Here is an 18,924-nt window from a genome sequence, read left to right on the forward strand (position 1 = left end):
TTCAAACCCCACATGTGATGTATCATTGCGTGCGTTAGAGCGTGTGCAACCATTCTAGCACTAGACCACCTCTGTAACTCAAAAATAGTAACCTGTAAAAAAATTTAAAGTGTCGCCTATGGAGATTTTTAAGTACCGAAGTTTGGCGCCATTCCATGAGTGTGCGCAATTTTAAAGCGTGACATGTTAGGTATCTATTTACTCGGCATAACATCGTCTTTCACATTATACAAAAAAATTGGGCTAACTTTACTGTTTTGTTATTTTTTAATTCATGAAACAGTTTTTTTCCCTAAAAAAAGGCGTTTGAAAAATTATTGCGCAAATACCGTGCGAAGAAAAAAAGTTGCAATGACCGCCATTTTATTCCCTAGGGTGTCTGCTAAAAAAACATATATAATGTTTGGGGGTTCTGATTAATTTTCTAGCAAAAAAATTGTGATTTTTACATGAAGGAGAGAAGTGCCAAAATAGGCCCGGTAACGAAGTGGTTAAACAGTGCCTTAAAAAAGTATTCATATTACAAACTGGACCTCTTATGGCTTTCTTTCAACAATGGCTTTCTTCTTGCCAATCTTGGCCCAGATTCACGTAGATCGGCGCATCTCTGCGGCGGCGTAACGTATCGGATTTACGTTACGCCGCCGCAAGTTTTTCAAGCAAGTGCTTTATTCACAAAGCACTTGCCTGTAAAGTTGCAGCGGCGTAGCGTAAATCACCCGGCAGAATTCAAATTCGGCGGGTAGGGGGCGTGTATCATTTAAATGAAGCGCGTACCCGCGCCGAACGAACTGCGCATGCGCCGTCCGTAAAATATCCCAGTGTGCATTGCTCCAAATGAGGTCGCAAGGACGTAATTGGTTTCGACGTGAACGTAAATGACGTCCAGCCCCATTCACGGACGACTTACGCAAACGACGTAACTTTTTAAAATTTCGACGCGGGAAGGACGGCCATATTTAACATTGGCTGCGCCACCATATAGCAGGGGCAACTTTACGCTGGGAAAAGCCTAACGTAAACGTCGTAACTTCACTGCGTCGGCCGCGCGTACGTTCGGGAATTCGCGTATTTAGCTAATTTGCATACTCGCCACGGAATTCGACGGAAGCGCCACCTAGTGGTCAAAAAAGAAATGCAGTTACGATCCGACGGCGTAAGAGACTTACGCCTGTCGGATCTAATGGATATCTATGCGTAACTGATTCTAAGAATCAGGCGCATAGATACGACGGCGCAACTCAGAGATACGACGGCGTATCTGGAGATACGCCGTCGTATCTCTTCTGAGAATCTGGGCCTTTGTGTTCCTTGGCCTTCATGGTGCTGTTTGTTCACTAAGCTTCACAGAACAGCTGTATGTATAATGAGATTAACCACTTAAGGACCGCCTCCTGCATATATACGTCAGCAGAATGGCACGGCTGGGCAGATGTACGTACAGGTACGTCCTGTACACGTACCCAGCCGTGGGTCGCGGGCGCACGCCCGCGACCCGGTCCGAAGCTCCGGGACCCGTGGACCCGATCGCCGCTGGGGCCCTGCGATCGCTCCCCGGAGCTGAAGAACGGGGAGAGGCGTATGTAAACACGGCTTTCCGGGCTTCACTGTGGCGGCGCATCGATCGAGTGATCCCCTTTATAGGGAGAAACAATCGATGACGTCAGTCCTACAGCCACACCCCCCTACAGTTGTAAACACACACTAGGTGAACCCTAACCCCTACAGCGCCCCCTGTGGTTAACTCCCAAACTGCAACTGTCATTTTCACAATAAACAATGCATTTTAAATGCATTTTTTGCTGTGAAAATGACAATGGTCCCAAAAATGTGTCAAAATTGTCCGAAGTGTCCGCCATAATGTCGCAGTTACGAAAAAAATCGCTGATCGGCCCCATTAGTAGTAAAAAAAAAATATTTATAAAAATGCAATAAAACTTTCCCCTATTTTGTAAACGCTATACATTTTGCGCAAACCAACCGATAAACGCTTATTGCGATTTTTTTTTTTTTTTTTACCAAAAATATGTAGAAGAATACGTATCGGCCTAAACTGAGGAAAAAAACTTTTTTTTTTATATATTTTTGGGGAATATTTATTATAGCAAAAAGTAAAAAATATTGATTTTTTTTTTCAAAATTGTCGCTCTATTTTTGTTTATAGCGCAAAAATTCAAAACCGCAGAGGTGATCAAATACCACCAAAAGAAAGCTCTATTTGTGGAAAAAAAAGGACGCCAATTTTGTTTGGGAGCCACGACACACGACCGCGCAATTGTCAGTTAAAGCGACGCAGTGCCGAATCGCAAAATCTGGCCGGGTCCTTTACCTGCATTTTGGTCCGGGGCTTAAGTGGTTAAATTACACACAAGTGGACTCTATTTACTAATTAGGTGACTTCTGAAGACAATTGGTTCCACTGGATTTTAGTTAGGAGTATCGGAGTAAAGAGGGCTGAATACAAATGCACGCCACACTTTTCAGTTATTTATTTGTAAAACATTTTAAAAACCATTTATCATTTTTATTCCACTTCCATGTACCGTATTTATCGGGGTATAACGCGCTCTCGCGTATACCGCGCACCCCTAAAGTTGCCCCCAATCCTGTGGAAAAAAAGTTTTTTTTGTACTTACAGTTTTGGTGTCTTGCGTGGCGTCCATCGGCGGCCTCGTCGGGTCCGGCGTCCGTCTGCGGCTTCGGGTGTCCTCTTCGTCGGGTCCGGCGTCCGTCTTTGGCTTCGGGTGTCCTCTTCGTCGGGTCCGGCGTCCTTCTGCGGCTTCGGGTGTCCTCTTCGTCGGGTCTGGCATCCTTCTGCGGCTTCGGGTGTCCTCTTCGTCGGGTCCGGCATCCTTCTGCGGCTTCGGGTGTCCTCTTCGTCGGGTCCAGCGTCCTTCTGCGGCTTCGGGTGTCCTCTTCGTCGGGTCCGGCGTCCTTCTGCGGCTTCGGGTGTCCTCTTCGTCGGGTCCGGCGTCCTTCTGCAGCGTCCCCGCGTCCTCACGGCCCGTTTCCCGCGCCGAGTTTTGAATACTGCGCCGACATATACAGAGCGCAGTACACTCGTGTAATGTCGGCAATGCTCGGCTACCCGCGCTGACGTCCTGTACGTCCAGGACGTGAGCGCAGAAGGAGCCGAGACTGCCCGACTATACCCGAGTGTACTGCGCTCGGTATATGTCGGCGCAGTATTCAAAACTCGGCGCGGGAAAGCGGGTATCGGCGTATACCGCGCACCCACGATTTTGCCCTGATTTTCAGGGCAAAAAAGTGCGCGGTATACGCCGATAAATACGGTATGTGTCACTATGTGTTGGTCTATCACATAAAATCCCAATAAAATACATATATGTTTTTGGTTGTAACGTGACAAAATGTGGAAAGTTTTAAGGGGTATGAATACTTTTTCAAGACACTGTATGTCCACAGACAGCAAAAAAAAAAAACTAAAGAGCAGCTAATCTTTGACCCAAAACTGGAAATTTCTTTGGCTAAAGTTATACTTTCACTTTGGATAAAAGACAAATGGAAAGTGCATCAGCGTCATGATATAATAATTTCAATAAAACTTTATTAAATGTCACGTTAAACCCATCCGGAATGATATCTGCTCAAATGTCTATAAGCGGGAAATCTTCATTGCCAATCCTGCCTGACAACACGTAATCGGTTTCTACAGCATGCATCCTGGCTGACGTGTTTCAAGCGCAGACCCTCTTCATCAGAGCTATGGCACTTAAGCTCTGGCAATGCTAAAGTGGACAATAATAGGATTTCTTTTACCCACAGTAAAAATCCATTTTGGAGTTCATTAAAGGCATTGTAAATCCCCCTACCTACACCTTGTGTTTTTCACCTGCATGAGGTGTGCATTGATCATGTAGTTTGATGGTGTCATTTGTTGCCCAGTACGCACAGACTATAGTAAATATTCATATTCCAGTGTCAGAGGTTTTTGTTTGTTACATAGAAGGTGTGATTGAAAAAAGGCACAAGTCCATCAAGTCCAACCTATGTGTGTGATTATATGTCAGTATTAAGGCCCATACACACAATTAGACTTAACCACTTCCAGACCTGCGCACGACGATGTACGTCCATTTTTTAAAGATTGATATCTCAGTAACGGCAGCAGCTGCTGCCACAACCGAGGTATCGATCTTTAGTGTGCGCGGTCTGGTAAACGATAACGGCGGTCTCCGCGGCGGATTCGCCGCGAGATCGCCGTTATCGGTGGCGGGAGAGGGGCCCCCCCACTCCCGCCGCTCTCCCGCGCCCTCCGCCGCTTACCGGAGCCGTCGGTAGCGGCGGAGGCGATCGGGACCGTTCGGCAGCTGAGCGGGGACGAGACTGAAGGAAAAATCTCCTTCGCCCGTCCCCATAGCTCCGCTGGGCGGAAGTGACGTCAAAACGTCAGTCCCGCCCAGCGTCTTAAAGAGACAATTTTTTTTTTTGTCATTTGAAAAAATGACATTTCCAAATTTTTTTTTTTTTTTTTGCATTTAAGCCCAAATATGAGATCTGAGGTCTTTTTGACCCCAGATCTCATATTTAAGAGGACCTGTCATGCTTTTTTCTATTACAAGGGATGTTTACATTCCTTATAATAGGAATAAAAGTGATCAAATTTTTTTTTTTTTTTTTCAGTGTAAAAAGTAATAAAATAAATAAAAATAAATAAGAAAACAAAAAAAAAATGTTTTTAAAGCGCCCCGTCCCGACGAACTCGCGCGCAGAAGCGAACGCATACGCGAGTAGCGCCCGTATATGAAAACGGTGTTCAAATCACACAAGTGAGGTATCGCCGCAAACGTTAGAGCGAGAGCAATAATTCTAGCCCTAGGCCTACTCTGTAGCTCAAAAAATGCTACCTAAAGAATTTTTTAAACGTCGCCTATCGAGATTTTTAAGGGTAAAAGTTTGACGCCATGCCACGAGCGGGCGCAATTTTTAAGCATGACATGTTGGGTATCATTTTACTCGGCGTAACATTATCTTTCACAATATATAAAAAAATTGGGCCAAATTTATTGTTGTCTTATTTTTTTATTCAAAAAAGTGAATTTTTTCCAAAAAAAGTGCGCTTGTAAGATCGCTGCGCAAATACGGTGTGACAAAAAGTATTGCAATGACCACTATTTTATTCTCTAGGGTGTTAGAAAAAAAAATATATAATGTTTGGGGGTTTTAAGTAATTTTCTAGCAGAAAAAACTGTTTTAGTCTTGCAAACACCAAATCTGAAAAACACCTAAGGTCTGGAAGTGGTTAATAATCGGACAATCTAGGCCAGATTCTCGTAGAATGGCGTATCTATGCGGCGGCGTAACGTATCCGATTTACGTTACGCCGCCGCAAGTTTTTCAGGCAAGTGCTTTATTCACAAAGCACTTGCCTGTAAAGTTGCGGCGGCGTAGCGTAAATCACGCGGCGGAATTAAAATTCGGCGGGTAGGGGGTGTGTATCATTTAAATGAAGCACGTCCCCGCGCCGAACGAACTGCGCAAATGCGCCGTCCGTAAAATATCCCAGTGTGCATTGCTCCAAATGACGTTGCAAGGACGTCATTGGTTTCGACATGAACGTAAATGACGTCCAGCCCCATTCACGGACGACTTACGCAAACGACGCAACTTTTTAAAATTTCGACGCGGGAACGACGGCCATACTTAACATTGGCTGTGCCTCATATAGCAGGGGCAACTTTACGCCGGGAAAAGCCTAACGTAAACGTTGTAACTTTACTGCGTCGGCCGTGCATACGTTCGGGAATTCGCGTATCTAGCTAATTTGCATACTCGACGCAGATTTCGATGGAAGCGACACCTAGCGGGCCAAAAAAAAAATGCACCTAAGATCCGACGGCGTAAGAGACTTACACCTGTCAGATCTAAAGGATATCTATGCGTAACTGATTCTAAGAATCAGTCGCATAGATACGACAGCTCAGATTAGGACTTACGATGGCGTACATGGCGCTGCGCCGTCGTAAGTCCTTTGAGAATCTGGGCCTCTGACTGTCTGTATGCTCCATCGGACAATTGTTTTCGCTTTTTCATCGGAACAAATGTTCGCAGTGAACGCTCTCAAACTTTTCGTCAACAAATGTCTGATGGAGGATAATCCAATCGTGTATACACAAGTCCATCGGACTAAAGTCCAAAGTACAAACACGCATGCTCAGAACCAATGCTAAAGATCAGACAATAGCAGAAGTTGCCCAAAGGGTGGTGGTAAAGAGCTGAAAAACCATATGATTTGGCGAAAGTTGGCTGAAAATTTCCTGCCGTGTGTATGCAGAACAGGTTCACGGCCTTCAGACCAAAATCCATGGGAAAGTCAGATGGAAGTCCGATTGTGTGTATGAGGCTTTACATTGTATATCCCTGTATGTTGTGGTCGTTCAGGTGCTTATCTAAAAGTTTTTTTTAAACTATCGATGCTCGCGGCTGAGACCACCGCCTGTGGAAGGGAATTTCACATTCTTGCCACTCTTACAGTAAAGAACCCTCTACGTAGTTTAACCACTTAAGCCCCGGACCATTTTGTTGCTAAATGCCCAGGCCAGGTTTTGCGATTCGGCACTGCGTCGCTTTAACAGACAATTGCGCGGCCGTGCGACGTGGCTCCCAAACAAAATTGGCGTCCTTTTTTTCCCCACAAATAGAGCTTTATTTTGGTGGTATTTGATCACCTCTGCGGTTTTTATTTTTTGCGCTATAAACAAAAAAAGAGCGGCAATTTTGAAAAAAATGCAATATTTTTTACTTTTTGCTATAATAAATATCCCCCAAAAATATATATAAACATTTTTTTTCCCCTCAGTTTAGGCCGATACGTATTCTTCTACCTATTTTTGGTAAAAAAAAATCGCAATAAGCGTTTATCGATTGGTTTGCGCAAAATTTATAGCGTTTACAAAATAGGGGATAGTTTTATTGCATTTTTATTAATAATTTTTTTTTACTACTAATGGCGGCGATCAGCGATTTTATTCGTGACTGCGACATTATGGCGGACACTTCGGACAACTTTGACACATTTTTGGGACCATTGTCACTTTCACAGCAAAAAATGCATTTAAATTGCATTGTTTATTGTGAAAATGACAGTTGCAGTTTGGGAGTTAACCACAGGGGGCGCTGTAGGAGTTAGGGTTCACCTAGTGTGTGTTTACAACTGTAGGGGGGTGTGGCTATAGGAGTGACGTCATCGATCGTGTCTCCCTATAAAAGGGATCACTCGATCGATGCGCCGCCACAGTGAAGCACGGGGAAGCCGTAAACAGCTCCGGGGACCGATCGCGGCGGAGCGGCTATAAACGAATAGCCGCGCCGTCGTCCCGGATCGCTCCCCGAGGGAATCCGCCCACCACACGCAGCGGAGGGGGTCCCGATCGGACCCCCCACCCGCTAGAAGGCAAGGACGTATATATACGTCCTTCTGCCTGTACGTGCCATTCTGTGGACGTAAATAGTCGTGCGGCGGGCGTTAAGGTGTCAGCATACCAAGACATTTTGGACAATTTCATGCTCCCAACTTTTGTGGAAACAGTTTGGGGATGGCCCCTTCCTGTTCCAACATGACTGCACACCAGTGCAAAAAAAAAAAACAAGGTCCACAAAGACATGGATGAGCGAGTTTGGGGGGGGGGGGGAGAACTTGACTGGCCTGCACAGAGTCCTGACCTTAACCCAATAGAACACCTTTGGGATAAATTAGAGCAGAGACTCTGAGCCAGGCCTTCTCATCCAACAGCAGCAGCAGTACCTGACCTCACAAATGCCCTTTTTGGAAGAATTGTCAAACACTCCCATAGACACACTCCTAAACCTTGTGGACGGCCTTCCCAGAAGAGTTAAAGCTGCAAAGGGCGGAGCCAACTCAATATTGAACCCTACGGACTAAGACTGGGATGCCATTAAAGTTCATGTGAGTGTAAAGGCAGGCGTCCCAATACTTTTGACAATATAGTGTATGTAAAAGTAATCATTTTATTGCTACCGACCTCATAAGTGTGAATACATATTTTGATAAGGCAGCACTGATGAGGTGGCGCTGGTAGGCAACACTGATATGCAGCACTGATGGGCATTGATAGGCGACACTGATGGGCACTTATGGGTGGCACTGATACATGGCACTTATAGGCATCACTGATGGCACTGGCAAGCATTGGGGATGGGCACGGATTGGCAGCTGCCTTGGCACTGATTGGCATTACCCTGGTGGTCTAAGGTGGCATACCTGGTGGTCCAGTGTGGTGGCCATCCCTGGTGGTCCTGGCAGCATCCTGGGGGGGGGGGGGCTGCACTGATAACCAATCAGCACAGACCCCCCCCCCTGTCGGTAGAGCAGCTGATCGTCTCTCCAAGACGCGAGTGAGGAAAAGCCGATCAACGGCTTTTTCTGTTTACATCGTGATTGGACATGGCTGATCAGACTGACACGCCGCACCAGCACCACTGGTCGCCGCGATGCACGCCCCCACAGACGCGCGACGGCTTCTATCCTGCTGGACGTCACGTGACGCCCAGTCAAGATAACTAGACCACCACCGCCGTCGTCATTCTGCTATATGCTGGGCATGAAGTGCTTAACCACTTAAGGACCGGACCAATATGCTGCTAAATGACCCAAGGGGTTTTACAATTCGGCACTGCGTCGCTTTAACGGACAATTGCGCGGTCGTGCGACGTGGCTCCCAAACAAAATTGGCGTCCTTTTTTCCCCACAAATAGAGATTTCTTTTGGTGGTATTTGATCACCTCTGCGTTTTTTATTTTTTGCGCTATAAACAAAAAAAGAGCAACAATTTTGAAAAAAATTCTATATTTTTTACTTTTTGCTATAATAAATATCCCCCAAAAACATATATAACATATGTTTTCCTCAGTTTAGGCCGATACGTATTCTTCTACATATTTTTGGTAAAAAAAAATCGCAATAAGCGTTTATCGATTGGTTTGCGCAAAATGTATAGCGTTTACACAATAGGGGATAGTTTTATTGCATTTTTATAATTTTTTTTTTTTTTACTACTAATGGCGGCGATCAGCGTTTTATTTTGTGACTGCGACATTATGGCGGACACTTCGGACAATTTTGACACATTTTTGGGACCATTGTCATTTTCACAGCAAAAAATGCATTTAAATTGCATTCTTTATTGTGAAAATGACTGTTGCAGTTTGGGAGTTAACCACAAGGGGGCGCTGTAGGAGTTAGGGTTCACCTAGTGTGTGTTTACAACTGTAGGGGGGTGTGGCTGTAGGACTGACGTCATCGATTGTGTCTCCCTATAAAAGGGATCACTCGATCGATGCAGCCGCCACAGTGAAGCACGGGGAAGCCGTGTTTACATACGGCTCTCCCCGTTCTTCAGCTCCGGGGAGCGATCGCGACGGAGCGGCTATAAACGAATAGCCGCGCCGTCGTCCCGGATCGCTCCCCGAGGGAATCCAACCGCCGCATGTAGCGCGCGGGGGGGGGGGGGTCCCGATTGGACCCACGTCTTGGCAGGGACGTACAGGTACACCAATGTGCCTGTACGTGCCATTCTGCCGACGTACATATACATGCGGCGGTCTGGAAGTGGTTAATGTTTGTGGGTTCTAAGTCATTTTCTAGCAAAAAAAATTGTTTTCTTTACATGCAAAAACAGTTCTACCAGGGAAAGGGTACTCAAACTTTTTACAACTTCTTAAAACGAAATGCGCATGGATAATGTGCTACTCCTCATTTCTTTTATTTACATAAATAGCTTGTATGGATGTTCTAGCTCGGGCTGGGTACACAATATACACCCCAGGCCCATACCAACCCAGCAGCTCCCGGTGTCCTCCCTGCCTGGCTCATCTCCAATCACTTCCGCTCTGCGGCTCTGTCACTTCCGCTCTGTGGCTCTATCCTTTTCGCTGTTTGCGTTCCACGGCTGCGTGGTGCGATTGGACAATCTAGGCAGCAACAGAATTCAGGGTCACCACTAGAGGGCCGTCGTCCGTGTGAGACTAGGAAGTGTCCTCAGAGTGGGAGGCGGTGCAGCCATTTTGTTGTAGCCCTGAAGAGGAGGATCGAGGGCTTGTTATGATTCAATGAATCCTTCTGCAGGGGATGTGTGGAAGAATGTGTGCACAGTGAGGAGGAGGTAATAATGTCTTCTTATTATGAGAGAAGGGGGTCCCAGTACTGTGGACTGGATGGTGGGATCATGTCACCTCCACATCATCTTCCTAGAAGTCCTCTATATGTGTGGAACATTAGATGGGGGGCTGTGCTGTGGGCAGGACTGATGGTTCTAGGGAGATGTATGCTGAAATGATGGGACTTACACCAATCAGCCATGACTTTATGACCACCCAGCGGAGTAGGTCACCCTTTTGCCGCCAAAACAACCCTGATCCTTCATAGCATGGACTCCACCACAGTATGCTGTGGTATCTGGCATAGGGTTGCCTCCTCATCCCTTTAAACCTGAACACATATGAATTACACAGGTTCTGAGGCTAATTGAATGCAGATAAGGCACCGAGTTTGTTTAATTACCACCTTAATCAGCCACAGAACCTGTGTAATTAATATGTGTTCGGGTTTAAAGGGATGAGGTGGCAACTAGGGTAGGGTGACCAGACATCCCCGGTTTCAGGGGACAGTCCCCAGATTGAGGACACTGTCCCCGGTCTAAGACTGTCCCCGGTTTTGTCCTCAGATTGCAGGGGCGGACTTAGGGTTATGTCTGTGTCTCTGCCTGCCTCTAACCAGACAGTGCCTCACCCGACCCACTTGTGGCTCACTGTGCCGCCATGTCTGCAGTGATATCTGCTCCTGCCGGCCAAACTTTCTCCCTCCCCATCTACCCCCCTGCACTCCGCACCTCCATCCACTCAGTGTGCTACAAGTGGGACACATAGATGGAGCCTCCATCTTGCTTTGGGCTCTGGCTAGCTGCAGGAGGCATACAGAGGTGGGGTTTCAGGTGGAGCCTCCATATTACCTGCTGCTCTCTTGAAAACTGTGCGGAGATTGCGCTGGGAGACTTGGATATTCTGGGCCAGATTCTCGAAAGAATTACGCCGGTGTATCTACAGATACACCGGCGTAATTCGAAAATCCCGTCGGCGTATCATTGTTTTGTATTCTCAAGTCACTTACACCGTCGGATCCTAAATGCAATACTACGCTGGCCGCTAGGTGGCTTTTACGTCGATTTCAGCGTGGCATATGCAAATGAGTCGATACCCGAATGTTTTTGCGCTACTTCGCCGAAGTTGACGTCGTTTCCGTAAGCGTAAGGTTACCCCTGCTATATGAGGGGTAACCTTACGTCGGTCCGCCGTATGCCATGTTAAGTATGGCTGTCGGGACAGCGTCTGGTTTTTCCGTCGTTTATGTAACTCGTCGCGAATAGGGCTGTGCGTTTATTACGTTCACGTCGAAACCAATGTATCTGCGGCGTACTACGGAGCATGCACACTGGGCTACGTTTAAGGCCGGCGCATGCGCAGTTCGTTCGGCACGGGGGCGCGCTTAATTTAAATACAAGCCGCCTCCTTTGAATTACGCGGGGATACGCCGGGCCATTTACACCACGCCGCCGCAAATTACGGAGCAAGTGCTTGAGGAATACGGAACTTGCTCCACTAAGTTGCGGCGGCGTAGTGTAAATAGCTTACGCTACGCTACTCCGGAATATACGTGAATCTGGCCCTAAGTGAATGGGGTTTGGTGTATGTCATGAATTCAACAAAGGGTTCTCACCTCCCCCCCCCCCCCATACACCATCCACATATACAGTTCTCCCCCCCCCCCCCCCATATACATCATACATCCATACAGTCCCCCACACCATCCATCCTAATTTCTAGATATATATTTTTTTATCTCACGGTGAAATGTGAGAAATTAACTCAATCTCTAACTCAGGGGTTGAAAATTTGCTTGGAATCTAGGAGCCAGCTAAAAAAGTTAGGAGCCAGAAAACGCGCCCCGTCCCGACGAGCTTGCGCGCAGGAGCGAACACATACGTGAGCAGCGCCCGCATATGTAATCGGTGTTCAAACCACACATGTGAGGTATCGCCGCGATTGGTAGAGCGAGAGCAATAATTCTAGCCCTAGACCTCCTCTGTAACTCAAAACATGCAATTTGTAGAATTTTTTAAACGTCGCCTATGGAGATTTTAAAGGGTAAAAGTTTGTCGCCATTCCACGAGCGGACGTAATTTTGAAGCGTGACATGTTGGGTATCAATTTACTCGGCGTAACATTATCTTTCATAATATTAAAAAAAATGGGGATAACTTTACTGTTGTCTTATTTTTTAATTAAAAAAAGTGTAATTTTTTTCACTAAAAAGTGCGCTTGTAAGACCGCTGCGCAAATACGGCGTGACAGAAAGTCACGGCGTATTGCAACGATCGCCATTTTATTCTCTAGGGTGTTAGGATAAAAAATACATATAATGTTTGGGGGTTCTAATTAGAGGGAAGAAGATGGCAGTGAAAATAGTGAAAAATTACATTAGAATTGCTGTTTAACTTGTAATGCTTAACTTGTAATACCAACGGCCACCACCAGATGGCGCCAGCTTACACATCTGGTGGTAATAACTTGTAATACCAACGGCTCACCACCAGATGGCGCCAGCTCACAGGACCCTATTTCTAGTCGCCATGGCGACCTGGCAACCGGGATTTGTCGAGCCCTGCTCTAACTATATCATACAATCATTCCATAAACACATACCACATACACTGCATATATCATTGAGGAAAATATGCTTATTAAATCGTAAGTTTGCCCAAAATGAAAAAAAATGTCCCCGGATTTCATTTTTAAAATCTGGTCACCTTAAACTAGGGATGAGCTCCAGCGTGTTCGCACAGTCCACATGCAGAGCCCACCAGGGCGTCTGCACAGCGCTAATCACAGGCAGGGAGACATTTTCCCGGTGCTTGGCTGCAGAGATCGGGAAATGTCTCCCTGCCTGTGATTTGCGCCGCGCAGACGCCCTGGTGGGCTCTGCACGTGGACTGTGCGAACACACCGGAGCTCATCCCTAGTGGCAGCCCTAATCTGGCACCAAGCTACATAAATCAGGAAATAAAAAATCTCCCTAAAGACCAAAGTCTATGCAGAACTGCATCATTTAAAATAGTATTTTCATTTAATAGATTTATTGCTGTGTCGACCTTACAAAGCAGCATTTTTCCAAGTACTTCCAGAGGAGAAGGAGTATATAGAAGGACACAAGGATCTCTACAAGGACGCCATGATGGAGAAGCGGCCACCCCTCACATCACCGGGTAAGAGGAGACTTCTATTTCTTGTAAAGGAGAGAAGAGTATTGAAGATCCCCCTAGATACACATCCTCTGATATAAAGACATAGGGCCAGATCCACGTAGCGGATCGTAATTTTAGTCCGGCGTAGCGCATCGTAGTAACGCTACGCCGCCGCAACTTTGAGAGGCAAGTGATGTATTCACAAAGCACCTCTAAAGTTACGGCGGCGTAGCGTAAATCTGCCGGCGTAAGGGCGTGGAATTCAAATGTTAATGATGTGGGCGTGTTTTATGTTAATTTTACTTGACCCGACGTAAATAAGGTTTTTTCTGAACGGCGCATGCGCCGTCCGTGGGGGTATCCCAGTGTGCATGCTCCAAATTAACCTGCAACAAGCCAATGCTTTCGACGTGAACGTCATTCTATGCAAAGCCCTATTCGCGAACGACTTACGCAAACGACGTAACATTTTCAAAATTCGACGCTGGAACAATGTCCATACTTAACATAGGATACGCCTCATATAGCAGGGGTAACTTTACGCCGGAAAAAGGCTTACGGAAACAAAGTAAAAAAATGCGCCGGCCGGACATACATTTGTGGATTCGCGTATCTAGCTAATTTGCATACTCGACGCGGAAATCGACGGAAGAGCCACCTAGCGGCCAGCGGAAATATGCACCTTAGATCTGACGGCGTACTAAGATGTACGCCAGTCGGATCTAGCCCAGCTTCAGGCATATCTTGTTTTGTGGATACAAAACAAAGATACGCCGGAGCAAACTAGCAGTTACGCGGCGTATCAATAGATACGCCAGCGTAACTGCTTCGTGGATCTGGCCCATAGAAACAATGTATTCAGTCAGTGTGTGTGTTTCCTACAGATGGATCCAGTAACAGGAATCCCCCAGAGAGATCTCCCCGTCCTCTGTATTCCCGGGACTCCACACAGGAGGATCAGGAGATCCCTCAGGAGGATCAGGTAGGAGGAACTGGAAGTCTTAACAATGCTATGTATTGTTTATACATTATTTATACATAAGTGTAGTGTCTATTTTGTATTTGTAAGAATGAAGATCCCGTTAAAGTTAAAGAGGAAGCTGAGGATCTGTATGTGAGGGGTGATGAGACATGTAAAGAGGAGGAAGTTCTTCCAGAGATCGGCACAGGTGAGGAATAAACACTAAATCCAGAGAAGAGTCCCAGATCCTCCTTGTTCAGTCACTACAACTAGGGTTGTCCCGATACCGATACTAGTATCGGTACCGATTCCGAGTATTTGCGGGAGTACTCGTACTTCCGCAAATACTCCCGATACCGAAATAGAATACTTCTCCCCCGCCGCCGCCGCATCTCCGCTTGGTTAATATGGGCGGGGAACATTACAGCATTCATTTGAATAGCTGTAGTCTTTCCCGCTGCACCGCGTATAGACACTCCCCCTTGCTCGGGTGAACTGTCCAATCCCGAGCAAGGGGGAGTGTCTATACGCAGCGCAGCGCGAAAGACTACAGCTATTCAAATGAAAGCTGTAATGTTCCCCGCCCGTATTAACCAAGCGGGGATGCGGCGCGGCAGCTTGTACGGTAAGGGGGACATGGCTGCATATATGGGGGGGACATGGCTGCATATGGGGGGGGACATGGCTGCATATGGGGGGACATGGCTGGATATGGGGGGGACATGGCTGCATATGGGGGGGGACATGGCTGCATATGGGGGGGGACATGGCTGGATATGGGGGGGGACATGGCTGGATATGGGGGAGACATGGCTGCATATATGGGGGGGACATGGCTGCATATATGGGGGGGACATGGCTGCATATGTGGGGGGACATGGCTGCATATATGGGGGGGATATGGCTGCATATGTGGGGGGACATGGCTGCATATGTGTGGGGGACATGGCTGCATATGGGGGGAGGACATGGCTGCATCTGTGGGGGGACATGGCTGCATTTGGGAACACATTTAAAAAAAAGTATCGTTATTTGGTATCGGCGAGTACTTGAAAAAAAGTATCGGTACTTGTACTCGGTCCTAAAAAAGTGGTATCGGGACAACCCTAACTACAACAATTTCTTCTTCTCCCCCCTCCTCTGTCAGTAGACAGTAATGGGGAGACAGTATGTGCCCAGTGGGGGAGTCAGGAGCCATCGGCCTCTATTAGACTCCGACTCTCCTCCTCACATCATGTCATTGGGTGTTACCAGCCAAGAAATATGGCCAGTCTCCCCCCCACACACTCTCGGGGGTCTCTCATACATCTCAATACAAGGGCCTTCACTCTCTTCTTTATTTACAGGCACCAGAGCCACTCAGACAGAGGTCAAAAGTGAAGCAGAGGAACTAAAAATAATTAAAAAGGAAGTGGGGGAAATTTCTTCATATATCACCATTGGTGAGTAGTAAACATTAAACTCAGAAAAGCTACGTTGACGCCAAACGCGTTGCGTCCCTCAGGTGTGAATGCAATCTCAATCCAGAGAAGAGTCCCAGATTCTCCTTGTTCAGTCACTACAACAATCTCTTCTTCTCCCCCTCCTCCATCAGCCTCTATTAGACTCCGGCTCTCCTCCTCACATCATGTCATTGTGTGTTACCAGCCAAGAGACGTGACCAGTCTCCCCCCCACACACACTCTGGGGTCTCTCATACATCTCACTACAGAGGGCTTCACTCTCATCTTTATTCACAGACCCCGGAGACACTCCGAGAGACGTCAAAGCTGAGGAGGAGGAAGGACGACATATGAAGATTAAAGAGGAAGAAATTCCTCTGGAGATCAGCACAGGTGAATAATAAACACTAAATCCAGAACAGATTTTTTTTATTTTGTTCATTGAATGTTTCATTTATTATTTGTGTCTACTCGTGGTTGTAAATTTTAGGTTAGTAAACACACCCAGACCTTAGCCTGTCTTGGGATGGCTGATCTCTCTCAGCTAATAACCATGTGTGTTTCTGAAAGCGGAGTCCAGGCTTTTTTGTTTATTAAATGTCAGCAGCTACAAACTTTTAATAAGAAGACTGCTGACTTTTAATAAGAAGACACTCACCCGTTCCACGGTCCAACGATGTGTCCACCCAGAGCCCCTCCTCTCCGCTGGCACCGTCATAGCCACTGTGGGCACCCATCAGTGACAGCTTTCAGCTTCACGGCCGGACACGCACTTCGCATGCGGGAGTCACTCAGCGCTCTCCCAGTGGATAGGCAATCTTCTGGGACCTGTCACATGTCCCAGAAGATTGCCGAGAGGGATTGGCCGCCTAGGGGGTGAGTTGCCTAGGTGGCCCGTAGGTGGAAGGAGGAAGTGGGACCTGGAAGTCCCACTCAAAACGAAGCACTCGCACCCCCCCAAAAAAATGACATGCCAAATGTGGCATGTAAGGTCTCGTACACACGACCGAACATGTCTGCTGAAACTGGTCCGCGGACCAGTTTCAGCAGACATGTTCGGTCGTCTGTACGGCTGACCGGACAATTTTCCGGCAGGTCGGACAGGTTTCCAGCGGACGAATGTTTCTTAGCATGCTAAGAAACATGTCCGCTGAAAGCCTGTCCGTCGGACATGTTCGGTCGTCTGTACAACTTACCGGACATGTCCACTCAGCCAAAAGCCCTCGCATGCGTCAAAGTGATTCGACGCATGTGTGGAAGCATTGACCTTCCAGGGTTCGCCACGTCATCGTCGCGGCCACGTCACTGCGTATCCTGTCTGCGCGGATTTCGGTTTGATGGTTTGTACAACCATCAGACCGAAAATCTCCGAGCGACATGTCCGATGAAAACGGTCCGTGGACCGTTTTCAGCGGACATGTCCCCTTGTGTGTACGAGGCCTAAGGGGACGAGGAGTGCTTAAAGCGGAAGTTCCACTTTTGTTTGGAACTCTGCTTTAAAGCCTAAGGATAGCTAACTTAGGAAATGAAATATCGGCACAAGGGACATAACTCACAGTCAGTAGGATGTGTCCCCTGTGCTGATTCTGCTTCATAATTTTCCAGTGTTGCAGGGGTTAATACAACTAAGGGGCCGCCACAGGCATCAAGAGAGCCTTACTATGTCTGCCCTTTTTGTTCAGCTTCACCTTTTTATAGAAGCTACCCCCCATTTAGAGATCAAGTTTGATTCATAGAAGCTGTAGTAAGGCTTCTTCTATGAAAGAGTTGGGCTCTCCTGACAAAAGTCCGTGACGGCCCCTTAGTTCTAATACCCTGTTTTCACATTTAGCTACACTTGGGCTTTAACCCTTATCAGCGTGTATTTTTGTTATACAAAGAGTTTTATTGTTTTTTTCTCAGTTGTATATATCAATGAAGACCGAAATTACTACCAAACAGGGCAACACGAAGATAAAAATGCAATAAAACTATCCCCTATTTTGTAAACGCTATAAATTTTGCGCAAACCAACCGATAAACGCTTATTGCGTTTTTTTTGTTTGTTTTTTTTACCAAAAATAGGTAGAAGAATACGTATCGGCCTAAACGTTTATATATATGTTTTTGGGGGATATTTATTATAGCAAAAAGTAAAAAATATAGAATTTTTTTCAAATTTGTTTATAGCGCAAAAAATAAAAACCGCAGAGGTGATCAATTACCACCAAAAGAAAGCTCTATTTGTGGGGAAAAACAGGACGCCAATTTTGTTTGGGAGCCACGTCGCACGACCGCGCAATTGTCTGTTAAAGCGACGCAGTGCCGAATCGCAAAAACTGGCCGGGGTCCTTTAGCTGCCTAAAGGGTCTTAAGTGGTTAAGGTTCAAATACAGTATTACAGAACTTTTGTAGCTGGTGTTTTATGTGACCAAATGTATATTTTCTGCAGATGGATCTTGTAACAGAAATACACCAGAGAGATGTCCCCGTCACCTTTATTCTCAGGATTCCACCCAGGAACATCAGGAGATCCCACAAGATGATCAGGTAGTTGGAACTAAAGGTCCTGTATGAATGTACAGTGGGGGGTGCTTGTAGCAACAACCAGCTGGATCCTGGTACACGTTACAGTAGAAATATTTGCCAGCACACCATGGAACGACGTAGATGGCGTCCAAACGGATGTTTTATTGCATGATCGCAACACAAAGAGAGTGCAACGTTTCGGAGCCACGTAGGGCCCCTTCGTCAGGCATGTGATAAATGTGGGGTTACAATGTGCAAAATTTAAAGAGCCATCAACCAATCGAAAAAAGACAGAAAAAGAAAAAAAACACAGCAGCAAACCAAGCTCCTCCCACCCCCAGACTGCTATGACGTCACAAATCCCGCCAGAAAGCAGGTAAAATTGCCTTAGTATGTTACTAAAAGTGACAAAAAGACAAAGTGAGAGGTAAAGTCATAGTCATATTTAGGTGTGCCTTGGTAGTACCCGGTATGTGATATCAGTCACTTTATATTTATATTTATATTTATTTACTTTTATTTATTTTTATTTTATTTTATTTTCATTTTTTTCTTTATTATTATTATTATTATTTTTTCTTTATTTATTCATTTTTCCCCCTTTATCATCCCTTACTATTATTTATTTATTTTTCATTTATTTATTTAATTTTTTCCTTCATTTATCTTTTCCTTCATACTTATTATGTTTATTTCCCTTCTCTGGTACGCCCCTCCTCTACCCTCTTTTTCTTTT

General features: G+C 46.2%; 1 protein-coding gene across 1 annotated transcript in view; it reads right to left on the bottom strand.

The window, feature by feature from the left end:
* LOC120909931 (oocyte zinc finger protein XlCOF6.1-like) overlaps window positions 1-18,924 on the bottom strand; it is a 487,791-nt gene that overhangs the window by 42,027 nt on the left and 426,840 nt on the right. The window lies entirely within an intron of this gene.

This window comes from Rana temporaria, chromosome 8 (assembly GCF_905171775.1).
Source record: "Rana temporaria chromosome 8, aRanTem1.1, whole genome shotgun sequence".
Lineage (NCBI taxonomy): Eukaryota > Metazoa > Chordata > Amphibia > Anura > Ranidae > Rana > Rana temporaria.